Below are 6,000 nucleotides of genomic sequence, written 5' to 3' on the forward strand. Positions count from 1 at the left end.
GACCTTCCCTGGTACCCGGCTTTCGCCCTTGTGAAGGCCATGAAGCTAAATCACAGTACAGTCCCACTTAGTTTACATCCACTTTGTTAGAGAGAGAAACAAACGATGATGGTATTTTTCAAATAAATACAATTTTAAAATAAACGTCTCAAAAATTACCTCAAATCCAATCAGCCATACATAATATGCAGCTAAAAGGATGAATGGGTAGACAGGCAAAGAAAATAGATAATAATAATAAGCTACATTTAGTTATAAGAATTACATAGAACTTTCCTTACATTAAAAAAGTAAAACTGAAGAAATAGGAGTGCCAGCTAAGAGGTATTTTAAACGCTTGTGGAAAAGGTCTATTATGAGAAAAATTATGCATGGGTTTCAAAAACTTTTTTGCACCAAAATAAACTCATACTAACTTGTTAGAACATGTCTGAACAGGATCTAGTGTAAGTCACTAAGAAGGACCAGGCACCAGTTTGAAATGAGCCTCCCTTTCAGAGCAACATACCTTCTCCTAAAGTTGAAGCAAAAACAAACATCAAATTATTGGCAAAGCTTGCAGGAAAGAATGGTGGGGGGGGGGAATGAGGCTTTATATAAGGTTTATGGGGGCAACGTCTCAACGAATCCAGCTGTTTACAAATGGATTACTCATTTTAAGGAGGAATGAGACACTGGTGAAAATGTAGCCTGTAGCAGACCATCAACATCCATTTGAGTGGAAACAGTTCATCTTTTTAGTGTCCTAACTGAAGTGGATCAATGGTTAACAGCAGAAACAGTAGCCAACACCATAGACATCTCAGTAAGTTCACCTTACACAATTCTGACTGAAGAATTAAAGCTGAGCACACTTTCTGCTCAATGGATGCCAAAACCATTGCACCCAAATCCGCTCCAGACAAGATCAGAGATTTCGATGGACATTTTCAACAAGGGAGGTAGAGATCCTGAAGTTTTTATTCAACAATTGTCTGAGGAGATGAGACATGACTTTCCGGGCACAATCCTGGGACAGAGCACAGCCTGAGCAAGGGCTCCAGTGAGGTAGACGTGGTCCAGGCAAAGCAAGCGCAGACTGGTCAGGAGCAAAGGTTGTGTCGACAGGGCTTTTTGGATGCTCCAGGTAGTTGGTTGGTAACTTCGTGGAGCGCCAGAGAAGGATAACATCTGCTTATGAGAGTGTTTTGAGGAGGTGAGCCAAAACTTTAGCAAAAAAATATCCAGGAAAGTGTCACCAGAGAGTTCTTCTCCACCACCACCACGCTTCTGCTCATTCTTCTCATCACACAAGGGCAAGCCTGTGAGTGTTTTGAAGGTGAATCAACCACCTTACTGTCCAGATTTGGCTTCTTTGTATGTCTTTGCATTTCCTAATATTAAAAAAAACTTTAAAGGGCACCAATTATTCTTCAGCTTACAATATAAAAAGGACTGGACCTTCAATTCTTCAGGGCTACATTACATAGATGGTATCATTGCTTATACAAGTGTCTTGACTTTGATAGAGCTTATTCTGAGAAACAAAGTGGATATGTTTTTATCTTTTCATTCCATTTTCCATGAGCTTTTTGGTGGTTCCTTGAATTTGCTCCGATTTTAAAGTGTTCCTAGGTTGCCTTATATGTTGAAGACGTCTTAAAACTTGAAAACCAAACCCACGTCCACAGAGTCCATTCTAACTCCGAGGCCCCCAATTGGCTGGAGAACTTCTCCACAGGTTTCTAGCAGGGGCAAGCTGCTTCACCTTTCTTCCATGGAGCAGCTGGTGGATTTGAACCACCCACCTTTCAGCTAGTAGCCCAACCCTTAGCCCACTGAAAGACTTACGGGCTGAATAGAAAAGTCTTCGGCTTGTCCACGCTTGCCCTCAGATTGCTATAGCACTTACCCACCCTCTGTCTTCTGGCGTTAAGTGAGGCTGTAGGGGAATCTAAGCCTCGTGAATCCAATCAAAGATTGTCAGAGCAGTTTCTTTTCAGGACTGTAACTTACACTTTTAAGGAAACCTGTTTCTACTTGATATCTGAGGAAAATGTCAACTGACAGCACCTCCTTCCTTCTCGGTCCAGAATTCACATTTGGAGGCATGCATGCTTGGTAGTTCACTGATTCGGGTGTCTGCCATTTCTTACACTAAAGATGGAGTTTCATTGTCATTTCCCCCCAAAGACGGGTCAAAGTGATTGGAATAAACATGACTTTGCTTCTTCATCTCTAATGATAAATGTGTGCTTATTTTTGGTGAATTAAGGAACAATGAACAGAAACCTTAAAAGGTGGTGCCAAAAGCTGACAGGCTTAGCTACTGACTAAAAGGTTGAAAGTTCAAATCCATCCAGAGGCCTCTTGGAAGGATGTTAAGTGATCTGCTTCCACAACATGAGCCATGGAAAACAGTTCAATTCTGACATCTGCATGTTCTCCATGAATCTGAATCTGCTGGATAACAACTGGTCCCTGGAAGAGCCCTGTGTTAAACAGGGTTCTCTAGAGAGACAAAACCAGATTTCTAATAATTTTTATATATTTATACAGATAGATAAATATATATATAACATAAGAATAGTTCATTATAAAGCAGTACAAATGGCTCAGTGCAACTCACTCCCATGAGACAGTTATGAGACACAGGCAGTCCTTCAAGTCTTGAGGGCCACCAGGTAGTCCTCTGTAGAGCAATTCAGGCAGCAAACAGCAAAGCAGGTTACCAACAGTCAGCCAGGTGACAGGGTCCAACAGTCCCCAGCTCAAGAGATGTAAATTCCAATGGTGTGGCGAAGCAAGTCTTGAAGGAACCTCAAATTACAGTGAAACAGTCCACGGGTTAGGTGTCCCACAGTAGTGTAGCTTGCAAATGAAGGCACAGAACAAGCAAGGCAGCCGCACGCTGGTCTGATGATCAAAGAGCGAGAGACAAGAAAGGCGAGGCTCACCGAGCCATTTATCTCTCTGCCCTTCAATTAATCCCACATGTGTTTATCAGCCAGGTTGGCACAATAAACTAACTACCTCAAGCCTGAGGAGCCTCCGGAGTTACCTATGTGTGCAAAGGATGCTGACCCTGTGTATGCTGGGTATCAAGGAAGAAACCCATCTCGAAGGGCTCTGACACAGGGGAGTCTGGGCTAAGTGTACAGTCCATTAGAAATGTAAAGTCTCTCTTTAAACTTAAACCAAGGCTAAGCTAATGGCTGCACTTCTCATGGACTACTTGGTCTCCGCTGCTCACAGCTTCGCCCCTGATAGTTTTCCATTACCTTCCCCAAGACCTTGGTGCTCAGATGAGTGGACTCGTTTGCAAAAGCGCTGAAGGTTCAGATAGCCTGGGAAGCACTTGAGTGGTGTAGTGTGTCCTGGGGCTGCTGGAACAAATCACAAACGGAGTCCCTCAAAAGTAAAACACAACTCTGTGGACATTTCGTCTCTCACCATTCGGGCGGCCAGACATCCTAGGTCACAGAATAGGCAAGGTTGATGATGCCTTCAGGAGGCTCGGGGGCAGAAACCATCTCAGATCTCGCCCTTCGTTTCTGGCTCCCGGCGGCTGTAAATGCATCCTTCCCATCTCTGCCTCCAACACCGTGTATTTCCCTTTGTGCACGTGTGTGTCTTCTCATAAGGACAGGAGTTGTTGAATTGAGGGCCATTAGCAATCTTTGCTAATGACATCTGCAAAGACACTATTTCCAAAGAAGATCAGTCTGAAGATCTGGGTGGGCCTGAACTTTAGGGGGCACCATTCGACCCAGCACAAATGGGGATTCCGGCAGGAATGAAAAAACAAGGCAAATAAAAGTGGAAAGTCTTACAGAATCTTGAACTTCACTTGTGCCCCTGATGGGAAGTCAAATGGGCCCAGTCACGTTAGGGGTACGAGGGGAGAAGACCCACCAGCAGGCTTTTCAAAATTATAGTCTCAAAAAAACTCCTAAGAAAGAATCCATCCACAGAGTCGGGCTAAAAAGCCTGTGCCTGTACCCAAGGCTGAGAATAAAGATCAGGAGAGACAGTTTGGGAGTCAGCATGGGTCGGTTATGCAAGTCCAACTATGGTGTCAGCATCCACCCTCCCTCCCAAACCAAGTCAAAGTCCTAGGGGGGATCTGCTTCTCTGGTTTCAGTTGTAGCCATGACTATGGATTTCATTTATGGCAGAAATAAAACTTTTTTTTAAAATAAAGAGGGTGTGTTAGCTGCTCCTCAGGAAATGGGGTTTTCTACTCCCGTAAAGAGTCACAGTGGCTCTCAGCTCCTCCCTTGACTTCTAGTCGGCTCCCTCTCCTCCCCTGTTCCCTTTCCCCTTGTCCTCCTTCCCTTCCCCCTCTCTCCAGTGGACCACCAAGCGGGGCTGAGGATCTTGTGAAGTCCCGTCTGTCTCCGCTGCCAGCTGCAGCCTGGTTCTCCTTCCGCTCCAGCTTCAGGCACCACAATGAACAGGCAGCGCCCCCGCCCCCCCCCCCCGGCTTCCACGAGGAGGTCACCTTCCTGTACACCTCAGAGTCTGTGGGGGACGCCGCCCAGATAAGATCTGTGAGCACATCAGTGATTCTGTCCGTGATGCCCACCTTCAGCAGGACCCCGAGGCCACAGTGGCTTGTGAAACTCGCACTGAAGCTGGAAGGATTCGTCTTGCTGGGGAAATTACATCCAGAGCTGCTGACGACGACCAGAGCGTGGTTTGTGAAACCATGAAGCACGCTGGCTATGAGGATTCTTCCGAAAGATTTGACTACAAGCCCTGCGATGCTCAGGTAGCTTTGAAGCAACAGTCACCAGATACAGCTCAAGGTCTTCACCTTCACCGGAACCAGGAGGAGACAGGTGCAGGAGACCAGGGCACGATGTTTGGTTATGCCACTGACGAAACTGAGGAATGTATGCCTTTGACCATTGTCTTAGCACCCAGGCTCAATGCCAAGCTTGCCGGGCTGCGTCGCAATGGCACCTTACCCTGGTCACGCCCAGATTCTCAAACTGGAGTGACTGTGCAGTACATGCAGGATGGAGATGCTGTACTGCCCCTCAGCGCCCACTCAGTCGCTGTATCCGCTCAGCAGGATGAAGAGGTTTGTCTGGATGAGATGAGGGAGGCCCTGAAGGAGAAAGTCATTCAAGCCGTCCTTCCTGCCAAGTATCTTGATGAGGACACGATCTACCACCCACAGCCTAGGGGCAGATTTGTTATTGCAGGGCCTCCGGCTAGTGCTGGTTTGGCCGGGAGATCACTGTGGACACATACGGAGCTCACAGAGGAGGCGCCTTTTCAGGAAAGGATTATGCCAAGGTGGACCGCTCGGCTGCTGGTGCTGCCCATCGGGTGGCAAAACCCCTCATTGAAGGAGGTCTGTGCAGAGGGGTTCCCGTGCAGGTCTCTTATGCTATTGGAGCTTCTCCCCCAGTGTCGATTTCCATTCCCATGTGGCACCTCTCAGAAGAGTGAGAGAGAGCTAGGAGATACAACGAAGAAGAATGTTGACCTCCGCCCCAGAGTCACTGTCAGGGATCTGGATCTGAAAAGCCAATTGATCAGAGGACTGCAGCCTATGACCACTTTGACAGAGAAGGCTTCCCCTGGGAAGTGCCCCCAAAGCTTAAATATTTTTAAAGTGTTAGCCTTCCCACCCCCCCACCCCCAATCTGTTGGCACGGGCTACAGAGAAGCCTTCAAGCTCTGCGGGAAAGGCCCCCCCCCTTCCTACATTGTCCCCTCCTCCTTCGGCTCCTCCTCAGTGGCTGGCCCTCTGTGATCAGTGATGTGAATCGTAGCTATGGTGGGCTGTGGGAAACAGAAGGATGTCTCCCAAGTTGTCTCCCCCAAATATATGCCAAGCTTAGCTCCTTCGAATGACTATCTACTTGGAGGCCATCAGAAGTAGATCAGGATAGCTAAGAGCTATCAGCTATCCAGAGCAAGCAGTCACCACTGTTCATCCCACAAGTAGGGCCCACTCCCTTCTGATAAGGATAGTAATTGTCTGTTAAGTTGTAGGCAACCGCA

At 47.0% G+C, this 6,000-nt stretch overlaps 1 pseudogene; it reads left to right on the forward strand.

Annotated features, from left to right (window-relative positions):
* LOC142458711 (S-adenosylmethionine synthase pseudogene) overlaps positions 1–5,607 on the forward strand; it is a 36,867-nt pseudogene extending 31,260 nt beyond the window's left edge.
* The last annotated feature ends 393 nt before the right edge of the window (positions 5,608–6,000 follow it).

The sequence above is a fragment of the Tenrec ecaudatus genome, chromosome 10, assembly GCF_050624435.1.
Source record: "Tenrec ecaudatus isolate mTenEca1 chromosome 10, mTenEca1.hap1, whole genome shotgun sequence".
Classification (NCBI taxonomy): Eukaryota; Metazoa; Chordata; class Mammalia; order Afrosoricida; family Tenrecidae; genus Tenrec; species Tenrec ecaudatus.